This window comes from Jaculus jaculus, chromosome X, assembly GCF_020740685.1.
Source record: "Jaculus jaculus isolate mJacJac1 chromosome X, mJacJac1.mat.Y.cur, whole genome shotgun sequence".
Lineage (NCBI taxonomy): Eukaryota > Metazoa > Chordata > Mammalia > Rodentia > Dipodidae > Jaculus > Jaculus jaculus.
Genome location: NC_059125.1, coordinates 99855789 through 99868579, shown reverse-complemented (window position 1 = coordinate 99868579; position 12791 = coordinate 99855789). Strand labels below are relative to the sequence as shown.

Below are 12791 nucleotides of genomic sequence, written 5' to 3'. Positions count from 1 at the left end.
TGAGAGAATACAATGACTATAGTGTGGGCATAAATTGTTCTGTATTTAAAGAAATAGTCTGTAGCTCAACTTATTGCGTGTATATGGTCAAAGCTCATCCAGTTATACATTTAATGAATTTAACTCTAAGTAGGCCATACCTTAACAAATCTAAGTTTTCATAAGAAAAGGGTATGATGATGGTTAAAGTCAGCTTTTACCTGATCAGATTAGGGCATGACTCTTGGAAGGGTCTGTGAGGGCATTTCCAGGAAGGACTGATGGACAAGGAAGTCCTTCCCATAGAGTGGGTGGCCCTTTCAGTGGTGGACTACATATGAACAAGCTCTGAAAGAAAACAGTCTCTTTTGCCTGATTGACTTTGCTATTTGCTGAGGTCTGATTTTTGCCTGGGTGCCCTTGCTGCTCACTCCTGCATGCATCTGTCCTGTTTCGGTTATCCTCATGGACACTGGAACCCAGTTTCATCAGCCTTCCTACATGGACTGAATACCAGTGGCTCTCTAGGAATCCTCCAGTCCTTCAGTGTCAGATTGGGACTACTAAGTCATCTAGCTTCATAGACTGAACAGCTCTCAGGTTCTCTGACTCTGTAGCCTGTAAGCAGTGGTTGTTGTACTGCCCACCCTGTATTTGCTAAACTAGTCCAACAAATCCTCTTTAAACTTTTTTAAAATTTATTTGACAGCAACAGAGAGAGAGAAAAAAAAAAGGCAAATAGAAAGAATGGGTGAGCCAAGGCCTCCAGCCACTGCAAATGAACTCCAGATGCGTGCGCCTCCTTGTGCATCTGGCTAAGGCGGATCCTGGGGAATGCAGCCTCGAACTGGGGTCCTTAGGCTTCACAGGCAAGCGCTTAACTGCTAAGCCATCTCTCCAGCCCACAAATCCTCTTTAAAATACATATTCATTCAATCAGTTCCATTACCCTACAGAACCCTAACTAATATAGGCATAAATCAGAATATAACCTACAGAACACATTTATATTTTACTCTCAGAGTAATAGAGATACATATTTGTAACTTTGCTTTTGACCAATTACTACCAAAGCAGGCTGTGTACTGTGATGTGTAAAAAGAGTCTATTAGATTCTTAAACTAATATTTATTATTAAAACATTTTAATGTTTATTTATTTGAGAGAGAGAAAGGCAGATAGAGAAATAAACAATGGGTGCAGCAGGGCCTCTAGTCACTGCAAACAAACTCGAGATACATGAGCCACCATGTGCATCTGGCTTTTGTGGATACTAGGGAATTGAACCTTAATTGCTAAGCCATCTCTCAAGCCTGAAATTAAACTATTTTTATCATGTAATTAATTTTTTTTTAACTTCTACTTTTTAATTTATTTCAAAGTATTGGGGAGTTGTAGTTACCCTCACATTTCTGGGACAAAACACCCAACCAAAAGCAGTTAATGGGAGGAAATAGTTTATTTTGGCTTATAGTCTTGAGGGGAAGCTTCATTTTGACAGGGAAAAGATGGTAGAGCAGAGGCTGGACGTCACCTCATTACCAAAGCAGGTAGAAGAGGGCAGCAAAAGAGTAATCTGAGCTCGGGAAAGGAAAAAGCTGGGTTATAATACCTCAGTCCTCCCTCCCCCAGTAACACTACTACTTCTAGCAAGGCTCCACCTCCCAAATTGTCACCAGGAATGAATCAAGCATTCAAAACAAATGAGCAACCTTGTGCATCTGGCTTACATGGGTACTGGGGAATCGAACCTGGGTCCTTTGGCTTTACAGGCAAAGTCCATAACTACTAAGCCATCTCTCCAGCCCCCATTGGCAAATCTTTTAGCCACATTGAAGCTGTCTCATGGCACTCAACTATATACATACAAGAAAAGGAAAGAAAGCCGGGCGTGGTGGCGCACGCCTTTAATCCCAGCACTCGGGAGGCAGAGGTAGGAGGATTGCCATGAGTTCAAGGCCACCCTGAGATGACAGAGTTAATTCCAGGTCAGCCTGGACCAGAGTGAGACCCTACCTCGAAAAAAAAAAAAAGAAAAGGAAAGAGAGGTGGAAGGAGGAAGGAGTAGAATCCAAATTCTACATTTGGAGCTGGGATATGGTTAAAACTATGAAAAACTTTTCCCATGAAAAGGAGAAGCTGATAACACAATAAAGAGAGAGTGGTTACAGAATGTCAGTATTTAATTCATTAGGTCCATATGAAAACCAGGTCAAATTAGAATGCTCCCAAAGACCATTAGGGGTGCCTATGGACATTGTCAATAAACTTTAGACATTTAACGGACATGCAAAATATTCAATGACCCTCAAGACAAAGGCACATAAAAATGACAGAGGAAACTGACAAACCACAGTGAATCATTACCAACTAGAAAAAATTAATTGCAAACCAAATATGTTTGAGATGACGTAAAAGTTAAATAAAAGAAAATAAACAATAAAGTAACCAACCCATGTCCTAGAGGTAACAAAAGGATAAATCTGCCATGTGTAGAGGGTCTGAATATCTGCTCTCCACCCAGTAATAGTGAAACCTATATAATGTAAACAAATAAAAGTACTAGGAATTAATAGCATTCTGGAATGTAAAATCTTTTTAAAATTATAATAGAGTCAAAGGAAAGGATCTCACCACCTATCATCACAACACTTACACAAAGGTCTATTTCAGTTTCTGAGTATAGCAACTGAGCTGTAGAATTCTTCTTTGCATTAACAGATAGATAAGACCTATCCAGATCTGCCCTTGAAAACTGAAGAAAGAAGGAAGTAAGTTAGGAAGGAAGCGGGGAGAGAAACTCCTCCTAATCCCTGCATTTTCCTGAGACAGCCATGGAAAAAGATCCAGGCAGGACCAAAATTATTCCCATCCCCCTCTGATTGTTTAATATTTATTCAGTTCTGCTTTTCTGTATTTTTTTATGACAGAGAGACACAGACAGAGAACAAGAGTGAGACTTGACACACCAGGGCCTCCAACCACAGCAATCAAACTCTAGATGTGTATTCCATCTTGTGTGCCTGTGTGACCTTGAACAATTGTGTTACCTTGTGTGTCTGGCTTATGTGGGATCTGGAGAGTCAAACATGGGTCCTTATTCACTGTAGGCAAGTGCCTTAACTGCTAGGCCATCTCTCTAGCCCTATCCAATTCTTTAGTGAGAAAAAAGAGAGACTATTAAAGATCAAATGTCAAACCATTCACTTCTTAGCAAGCATTAAGGAAAGGTTGTTAATATGTTAAATCCTCAAACAGAATGATTACAGACATGGAGTTTGGACCTTGATTCTAAGTGTACTAGTACACTGGCTGTACAACTACCAAGTATCAAAGTATATCAATAATATTGTAAATATTTCTAGTAACCTAAGCATGTAACACAAGTATAGACACTGACATAAAATGATGATGAAAAGAAGAAAATTAATATGAACAAATGATCTGAATAGACAGACAGGTAGAGGCCTAAAATGAATTAGTGAACTTACAATCATCTAGAAAAGTCCTGAGATTTCTCATTTGTATTGATTTCCTGGTTTAACCAGAAAAGCAGTGGTATTAGCAGCCTCTATTACTTTAGGGCAAATAAAGTTTCTCCTGTGGCTTATGAATATGCTTATAAAAACTTACAAGTAGGGCTGGAGTAATGGCTTAGCAGTTAAGGCATTTGCATGCAAAGCCAAAGGATCCCAGTTTGATTCTCTAGGACCCACATAAGCCAGATGCACAAGGGGGCACATGCATCTGGAGTTCATTTACAGTGGCTGTAGGCCCTGCTGTGCCCATTCTCTCCCTCTCTGCCTCTTTCTCTGTATCAAATAAACAAAATATATTTTAAAAAATCTCACAAGTGTTTGCCATTTGTATTTCTTCCTCTGTGAACTGCCTGTCCAGCTCTTTGCCCCATTTTGTGAGTGGGTTTACTTTTTATTGTTTAGGTTTCTGAGTTCTCTGTAGATTCTAGAGATTAGGCCTCTGTCAGTTGAATATCCAGCGAATATTTTCTCCCATTCTGTGGGTAATCTACTGGATTTGTTTAGTGTATGCATGACTATCTTTAATGTATCATGGAGAAACTTCTTCATGTTAAAAATAAATAGGTTAAGTTCTTAAAAAAAAAAAAAACTCCTGACCTTGGGGCTGGAGAGATAAGTGATAAGACTTAAGGCCCTTGACTACCAATCCTAATGACCCAGGTTCGGCTCACCAGCACCCATGTAAGCCACATGCACAGGGTGGCGTGTGCATCTGGAATTCGCGTGCAGCATCTGAAGGCCCAGGTGTGCCCACTTCTCGCTCTCCCAGAAAAAATAATAAGTGGTGGCTCACGCCCTATTGCCATGAGTTCAAGACCCCCCTGAGACTACATAGTGAATTCCAGGTCAGCTGGGGTTAGAGTGAGACTCTACCTCAAAAAACCAAAATAAATAAGTAAATAAATATATTGATTAAAATATTTGTAAATACTTGATCTGGAAAGATCATTCAGTGGTTAAGGTTAAGGTGCTTGCCTGCAAAACCAAACAACCAGCATTCCATTCCCCAGTACCCATATAATGCCGGTTGCTGTTTGGAGTTCATTTGCAGTTGCCGAAAGCCCTGGCACACACATTCTCTGTCTTTTTCTTCTCTCTCTCTGCTTGCAAATAAAGATATTTTAAAAAAATCTCACAAGTAAACTTCAAGAAATAATTTGAATGGGCAATATTAGAATACACTCTTTTAAAGTAAATATAAAGAAAAGAATAAACACAGAGTTCTTTCTGTCAGAGGAAAAAAAGCTGGGCAGCGAAAATATATATAAAAAGGAAGAATAAAAACTCATGAGATCTGAGGAGATGGTTCAATGGTCAATAGTGCTTGCCTCTTAAGCATTAGGGCCTCTTGAGCTGGAGACTACAAACTTCGACTCCCCAAAAGCCACATAAAAAGCTGGGTATGGGCCCACATGTATGCAAACCCAGTCTGTGTGGGGCAGAAGCCAGAGAATCGCTTGGGCTCACTGACCTACAGCAGTTCCAGGTTGATGGAGAACCCCTAGCCTCACAGAACACCTGGTGTTCTCTTCTGGCCTCTGCACCCATACCCATTGTGAATGCATATCTGCGCACACATGTGCATACACCCCCAATCCACATACACACCACACTTGGGAAAACAAACAAACAAACAAACTTGGAATGAGACCAAAACAAAAACTGTCTGGGAAAATTATTTAGTTTTTTTAAAAAATATTTTATTTATTTATTTTAAAGAGAGGGAGGGAGGGGGAGAGAATGAGCACACCAGGGCTTCTAGCCACTGCAAACAAACTCTCGATGCATGTGCCACTTTGTACGTCTGGCTTTAAGTGGGCACTGGAGAATTCAAACCAGGGTCATTAGGCTTTGAAGGCAAATGCCTTAACCACAGAGCAATCTCTCCGGCCCATGTTTTTTGTTTTTGCTTTTGTTTTCTGTAAAATGGTATTTTATAATGTTCCAATATACTTTTAAAGATTTATTTATTTATTCATTCACATGAGTGTTGGTGGTACACAACATGGTCTCTTGCTACTGCAAAGAACACCCATCCAGCTTTAAGTGGGTGGATAGGAAACTGAGCCCAGGCCAGCAGGCTTTGCAAGCAAGCTTCTTTAATCACTAGGCCCTCTCCCCAGCTCCCTCCCTATATTTTCATAATCTAATATATAGCCCTTATTATAGCTTCTGAACAAAAGAAATGAGTGCGTTGCTGGTGGTGGATGGGAAACAGGCAAGGAGAACTGTGAGTCTTTCAGGTTGTAATTTCTATTAGTTTTAGTATTGAGGCCTCACAAAGCTTATTGTAGGAACTCCTGTGGTAAATCCTTAAGCTTCCAGTGCTGCATAATAACCCAAGGCAGCTCGACAGATACTGGGGTCTGTATATCCTATACTACCCTAGATACTACAACCTCATTAAAAGGATGAGTTTAGTGGGCAGAGATTTGGAATGGCTGACCTATTGTCAGAATTGTTTTTAAGGATTTATTGAAAGTTTGGTAGTTAGTTGGACATTCTGATCACCCTAAGCAGGCATCATAATGAAACTTTGTCTAATTTCTTTTTTTTTATATTTTATTATTATTTATTTATTTATTTGACAGAGAGAGAGAGAGAATGGGCACGCCAGGGCCTCCAGCCACTGCAAAAGGGCCTCCAGCCACTGCAAACAAACCCCAGACGCATGTGCCCCCTTGTGAATCTGGCTAACATGGATCCTGGGGAATTGAACCTGGGTTCTTTGGCTTTGCAGGCAAGTGCCTTAACCACTAAGCCATCCCCCCAGCCCTAGTCTAATTGATTTCTTTTTTTTTTTTTTTTTTTTTTTCGAGTTAGGGTCTCACTCTGGTCCAGGCTGACCTGGAATTAACTATGTAGTCTCAGGGTAGCCTTGAACTCATGGTGATTCTCCTACTTCTGCCTCCCAAGTGCTGGGATTACAGGTGTGCACTACCACGCCTGGCTATCTGATTTCTTTATAAAGGTTTAACATACATGTGTTCTTTGATTTATAATGCAGTTATGTTCAAGTAAACTTATCATAACTTGAAAGTATCAGTTAAAATTCATTTAACATGTCTAATAGACAGACAAGAATACAAACCACAAAACAATATCCAGAAAACAGTGGTAATGACTGGAGTAGTAGCTCACACCTAGCATTAGGGAGACACAGGCAGGTGGATCATCACTAGTTCAAGTACAACCTTATCTATAAAGTGAGTACTGGGCCAGCCTGGGCAACACAGTGAGATCATGCCTTGAAAAAGTAAAAAAATGAAACAAGCAAAAAGATCACTGATAATACAGGGCAATGCACTATATAGTTTTGTTTGTTTCCTGCCATGACCATGTGGCTGACTAGGAGCTGTGGCTCATTGCTGCTACCCAGCACTGAGTGTGTGTGTTGTATTACAAACTGCATGTCTGGGAAAAGATCCAAATTCAAAACTCAAAGCATGGCTTCTACTGAATGCCAATGTTTTTTGTACCATAATAAATTTGAAAAATCATAAATTGAACCATCACAAGTTGGGGACCATCTGTGTTTAATTATTTTCCCAAAATGTAATGTTTGGCTTTTAATGTAAAATGTTATGGCTACCAAACCAGAAACAAATAAGGCATATTCCAAAATTTCAACTTAACATGTTTTTAACATAAAATGTCTTATGAAATGGGACTGCTCTTACCTTCTCTCACATGGATGGTGATGGTCTGGCCCTGTGATTCAGCTGTCTTGATTGTCACTCCAGCTGCTTGCCCTACAGAACCTTCACCCTGTTGGGTACTTTTATAGTTGCCCTGCCTTCCTGGGGCTGTGGTATAATACACAGTCTGCCCTCGTCACTGCACCTTTGATGGTATCCTAGACTGTGTAGGAGGATGACAAGGAATTAAACCAATAACATGGGGAATAAAGCAGAAAGACATTTTTCTATAAAACATGAGTTGGCATGCCATTCTGAAACATGGGGATGAGGTGAAATCTCATGCCTGACGTATATGCCATGTTTATTTCCCCTCATGCTCTTATAATTGAAATGCTCCAAGGGAAACAGCTATGCTATTTTGTTTATACTGAATTTGTCTCACTCTGGAAAATAACAAGGCAGAGGCTGAAGAAAATGGAAATAAAGAGTGGCCTCTATGGGTCAAAATGTTTTAATGTTTTAAATGCTTACATCAGTTCTGGGTGGGGATTTATCCACTATACATGCACTTTTTTAAAATTTAAAAAAAAAACACTACATGCTGCCTTTCAGTTTTATAATACAAAATGCTTCTTTGCTTTGCTCACTTCCTTAAAACAGTTGTTTGGCATAAACCATAACCCCATGAGGAATACCTGCAACCCCACTGAGAAGCATCCCCAACGGAATGGAGGCAGGGATGAGGGAAAAGAGGGTACCAACATATGATGTATTCATACGAAATATGTCATCAATAATAATAAACAAAAAAAAAGGTGTCTGGAGAAAAATTCGGCTATCTGGCAAGCGCCATCTTGTGACCAGAATGAGAACTGAGCTACCCTGTGTTTGGAGAAGGGTGGGAATTGTATCCTATCAGCCTCTAGGTTTCTCAGGATTCTAGAATCTACCAGGCTAAAATTTAAAAATTTATTATACTTTACACAAAACTGGACTCCAAATGTCTTCACTTTAGGTTTCACTGTAAAATCTGCATACGTACTGAAAATAGAAAATATGAGAATGATATATAAAAATAAAGTATAATTCTGTACAGACAACAATTTCCTGTATTTTTTCATATTTTTTACACATATACATGAATTATCTCATTTCAAAACATCTTTTGAACCCTGCCCAAGTTTATGGTCTGAGCTTTTCATATCAATCAATATTGCCCATGTTATTTTTTTGGGGGGTGTGGATTTGGCTTCTTGAGACAGGGTCTCACTCTGCAGCATAGGCTGCCCTGGAACTCATGATGCAGTCTCGGGCTAAGTTCAAACTAGCATAATCTTCCTGCTTCAGCATCCTGAGTGCTGGTATTAAAAAGTGAGCCACTGTGCCTGTCTTTAATGAATCATTCCAAATGCACCCATCCCAAATGCCTTTCAGTGTTTTTTTCTGTTATTGTTAAAAATGAGTAATTATATTTATATTTAAATTTTATCTTAACCTGATCATGTTGGCTCATACCTGTAATCCTAGAACTGAGGAGGCTAAAACAGTTGGACTGCCACAAGTTTGATGCCAGTCTGGGAATACAAAGTGAATCCTAGGCTAGGTTGGTCTGTAGAGTGAGACTCTGTTTCAAAAAAAAGAGGATATAGTAAAGCCTGTTCTGACTGCCTCACATAAAATAATTCCATTAATAGGGTTCAGGGTGCACTGTTTTTTTTCTGATTTGGTTACCCAATTTTTCTTAACAATTTGTTTTTTTCTTCTTAAATGACATAATATGCTGCTTGCCATTCTGAAACTTACTTTTTACCCACTATTACAGTGCAGACATCTTTTTCTGATTACTACAGGTTTATACATTTGCTTGTCAGCTACACAAGATTACACTGTATAGAGTTACTTTAATAATACCTTTAAAACAGATTACAGAAATAAATCAAATCTTCTAACTCACTTTAACATTTAGATGATATGGAAAAAAAGAAAAAGAATGTACTTGCTGACCACAGCTCGACCTGTGGCTTGACAGGATGCGTTGCAAGCAGGACACACGCAAGGCTGTATCTATACACAATTTGGCTATTCGCTTGACCAGGTCCAGGGAAAATTCCTCTATCAGCAAGAGCAAAGGGGGTTACAGGCATATGGCTTTCTATGTGTGTATGAACGTTTGTGTCTGAAATAAAATGCCTTTAATCTAAACGATATTTTGCTTTTCTTTTTGTGAAAATCACCATGGAATAAAGCAATTCTAAAAATCCTGAAACCAGTTTAAAAACATTTTGCGTCCCCCCTCCCCCTCCTCCGTCTTCCCAACACTCAAGAGATGCTGGCTGCTACCTCTGGAGTCTGGTTTCCTTCACTGCTTCCCCAAAACGGGCATTTTTTTATTTTACAAGTGATATCACTCTCGGACGTATCTCAACCCCCTTCGGGACTCACGCACATCGATACGCCGTTCGTTTAAATGTTTCCATCTTCTGCCAGTCGTTTTTGGTAGAATTTAAAATGTTTAAAACAAAATATGATACAACTCATACCGAAGACTCCCCAAAACACGGAACGTGGCGTAAAACCATGAACACGAGCGGCATGGCTCACAGGTCTTCACGTAGGCGCTGCCATCAGGCCACAAGTACCTTGCCACGGACTTTCAAACGACCCGGACAAACGCAAATTCTAGCAGGGGTCATTCCGCCCAAGTTGTGGAAATACGACCCGGACCGCATCCCACCTTCACTTGTCCCAAGTAACTCTATTCTTCTTTTCCCCTGAACACCAAAACGCCAAGAAATCACCAGAAAATAACTGGCATTAATACAGCCATTACCTCAGAGCCTCTGCTTCTCCGTCGCGTCGTCGTCGCCGTTGCAGCCGCTACCGCGCCGCCGCCGCCGCCGCCGCCGCCGCCGCCGCCTCCTCCTCTTCAGCTGCTGCAGCCGCCGCGCCGCCTCTGCGTGGACGGAGACCCCACCCCTAGCACGAGCAAGCGGGATGGGCTTCAGAGCGCAAGGAGCTCCGCCCCCTTCTCGTGCGTGCGCGGGGAGCAGGGAGCCCGTCCCTCTGGGAAGGCCGCCAACCCAAGCCCTAATGCACTTCAATGGGGGAAAAAAAAAAGTCCGTTTTAAAATCGCTAACCAACGTGATGGCAACGTGTCTTTTTCCTTTACATTTCAAACACAAGCAAGGATGCTTTCCAAAAGAAAAGGCGGGGGCGGAAGCGAGAGAGGGAGAGGGAAGGGGATACAGGGAAACTTTGACCATATATTAATAATTCAGATTGCTACATCTTTCACATAATTTTCTGGCTTATTTAGCCATATTATTTCGATGAGTTAGGTTAAGATCCAGGTACTCAAATTCTGCTAATAATAGCTGCCAGGTTCTTGTGTGAGATTGCAACAAATTAATACCTTTTTGTGGAGAATTAATTCTCTACAAGGTTAGTTCTCCTGGATCTGTGCTGACATGCTATCTCTTCCTCTTTAAAAAAAAAAAAAAAGAAAAAAGTTCAGCTCTCATTCATTCTTAACAAAGTTTCACACTATTTTCTTCAAATAAAGTGCTTTCTAAATTTAAATCAACAACTCAAATTCTTTAAAGAAATGATTATGTCTGAATATACTAAAACGGGGGTTGGGGAGAACACAGAAACATCAAAGCTGAAAACAACAAATTTAGCAGAATTATTTATATCACAAACTATTCCTATTCTAGAGTAGTTCTTAGCTGGAAGTGGTAGCTGACACCTGCAATTCCAGGTCTGGGGAAGCTGAGGCAGGAGAACTGCCACAAGTTTGAGGCCAGCTTGAGCTACAGAATGAGGCCATCCTACAAAACAAACAAACAATCTCAAAATCAGTATTTCAAGGCCAGCCTATAATAGCTCTTTTGGAAACATTGAAAATGCAGGGATGCAGGTCATGAAGTGCACATTTTAAAGAGCTGCTGAGATGCAGCAATAATGAAACAGGGTGAAGCCCTTTACGGAAACTAAGTAAGGATGATGATAGAGCAATGAAGATGAACTGTGGTGTGCAGTGTAGGCCTGGGGATATTTTGAATATACCAGGACTGTGGGACAGATACCATGGAGCATGGCTGCCTCAGGATGGAATTTTCCCCAAACTGCTCAGCCCAGCTGGAGGGCTGGCATTGTAAACTAGAGTTTTTCATCACTGATTATGGATGTTGGTCTTAGAATCTGGAAGCCTGAAATAAACCCTTTCCTTCCATAAGCTGCTTCTGGTGGGATATTTCTCCTAGCAACAAAATGGTAACTATAACAGGGAGAATAGTGGGGATGGAAAGTAAAGCAGGGTAGGGGAACAGGGAGATTGAGTAGAGGACAAGGAGGCTTAAACAAAACTAAATATGTATATTAATAAAGAACAACAACAGAAATTAAGTGTCCTTCAAATTACCCTAAAATACTCATGTTTATGTTTGTATATAGTGCTGCCGTCACTTTTTTATTTTTATTTATTTATTTGAAAGCGATAGAGAGAGAAAGAGGCAGAGAGAGAAAATGGGCGTGCCAGGTCCTCCAGCCATTGTAAAGGAACTCCAGATGAATGTGCCACCTTGTGCATCTGGCTTACATGGGTCCTGAGTAATCGAACCTTGAACCGGGATCCTTAGGCTTCACAAGCAAGTGCTTAATTGCTAAGCCATCTCTCCAGCCCTGCTTTCACTTTTTATTCAAAAAGCTTCATTTCACATATGCTGTCACTACAGGGATACTGGAGACATCAAAATCCTGAGAGTAAGTGGCCTCAGCATTAAATGAGATATCTCCATCACACCAACCAACACTCAGGGAACATTAAGAAAGAGGTGACAGAAAAGAATGTAAGAGCCAGAGGATGGGAAGAAGTGCTCTGGAATGTTGTACTCCAGACACATGGTGGCTTTTGCATACTCACAGCAGCACCTATACGACATTGGGCCCAACAATATGTCTTCATAGGTGCTGAAGCAAGGCAAAAATAAATTAAGAGAGACATCAAAATAGTAGAGGGATTGGTTGGAGGAAGGAAAGGGTTCAATGGAATTTGAATGTGAAAGTGAAAACAAGAGAGAAGGATGGGAGAGGACTGTATTGAAATACATTTTGTAGGGCTGAAGAGATGGCTCAGCAGTTAAGGTGCTTGTCTGCAGAGCCTAATGACCCAGAGTGGATTCCCCAGAACCCAAGTAAAGGCACTTGCACAAAGGACTGCATGCATCTGGAGTTCATTTGCAGAGGCTGGAGGCTCTGGCATGCCCATTCTCTTTGTCTCTCTTCTATCACTCTCTTCTTACAAATAAATAAATCAAACTTAAAAAAAACATTTTGTATATACATATAAAATGTCAATAGAAAAAAAATTAAGATTAAAAAATTAAAAAAAGAAATTAAGATTGACATTTAGAGTGTTATTGACTTTACCTTTGAGTTTCTACCTTGTAGAAAGAACTAAAACTTAAACAGTGCTAGTGGATAAAGTTTCTGGATTCATGTATCTTAAGGTGTTAAGTTTAAACACAAAACTTCTAATCATTTTTAAAGTCCATTCATTATTACAGTGAACAAAAGCATATCTCTTGCCACAAGCTAGACATTCAGACTAGAGAAACAGAGCAGCACTAT

The 12791-nt window shown here is 40.3% G+C and overlaps 1 protein-coding gene across 8 annotated transcripts in view; it reads right to left on the bottom strand.

Moving 5' to 3' along the window:
- Positions 1-10041, bottom strand: part of Pwwp3b (PWWP domain containing 3B) — a 30160-nt gene extending 20119 nt beyond the window's left edge. For 3 of the 8 annotated variants that reach the window (XM_045141053.1, XM_045141059.1, XM_045141058.1), the window contains exons 1-5: positions 9990-10041; positions 9156-9271; positions 8675-8783; positions 8143-8200; positions 7199-7379 (exon numbers count right to left, since the gene is read on the bottom strand). The gene's annotated coding sequence lies outside the window, so the exon portion shown is untranslated. Of the gene's footprint in view, positions 1-7198; positions 7380-8137; positions 8201-8674; positions 8784-9155; positions 9405-9989 lie in introns of those variants that run through there. The other 5 variants (XM_045141054.1, XM_045141057.1, XM_045141055.1 and 2 more) reach the window with 5 other exon arrangements.
- Between the last annotated feature and the right edge of the window lie 2750 nt (positions 10042-12791).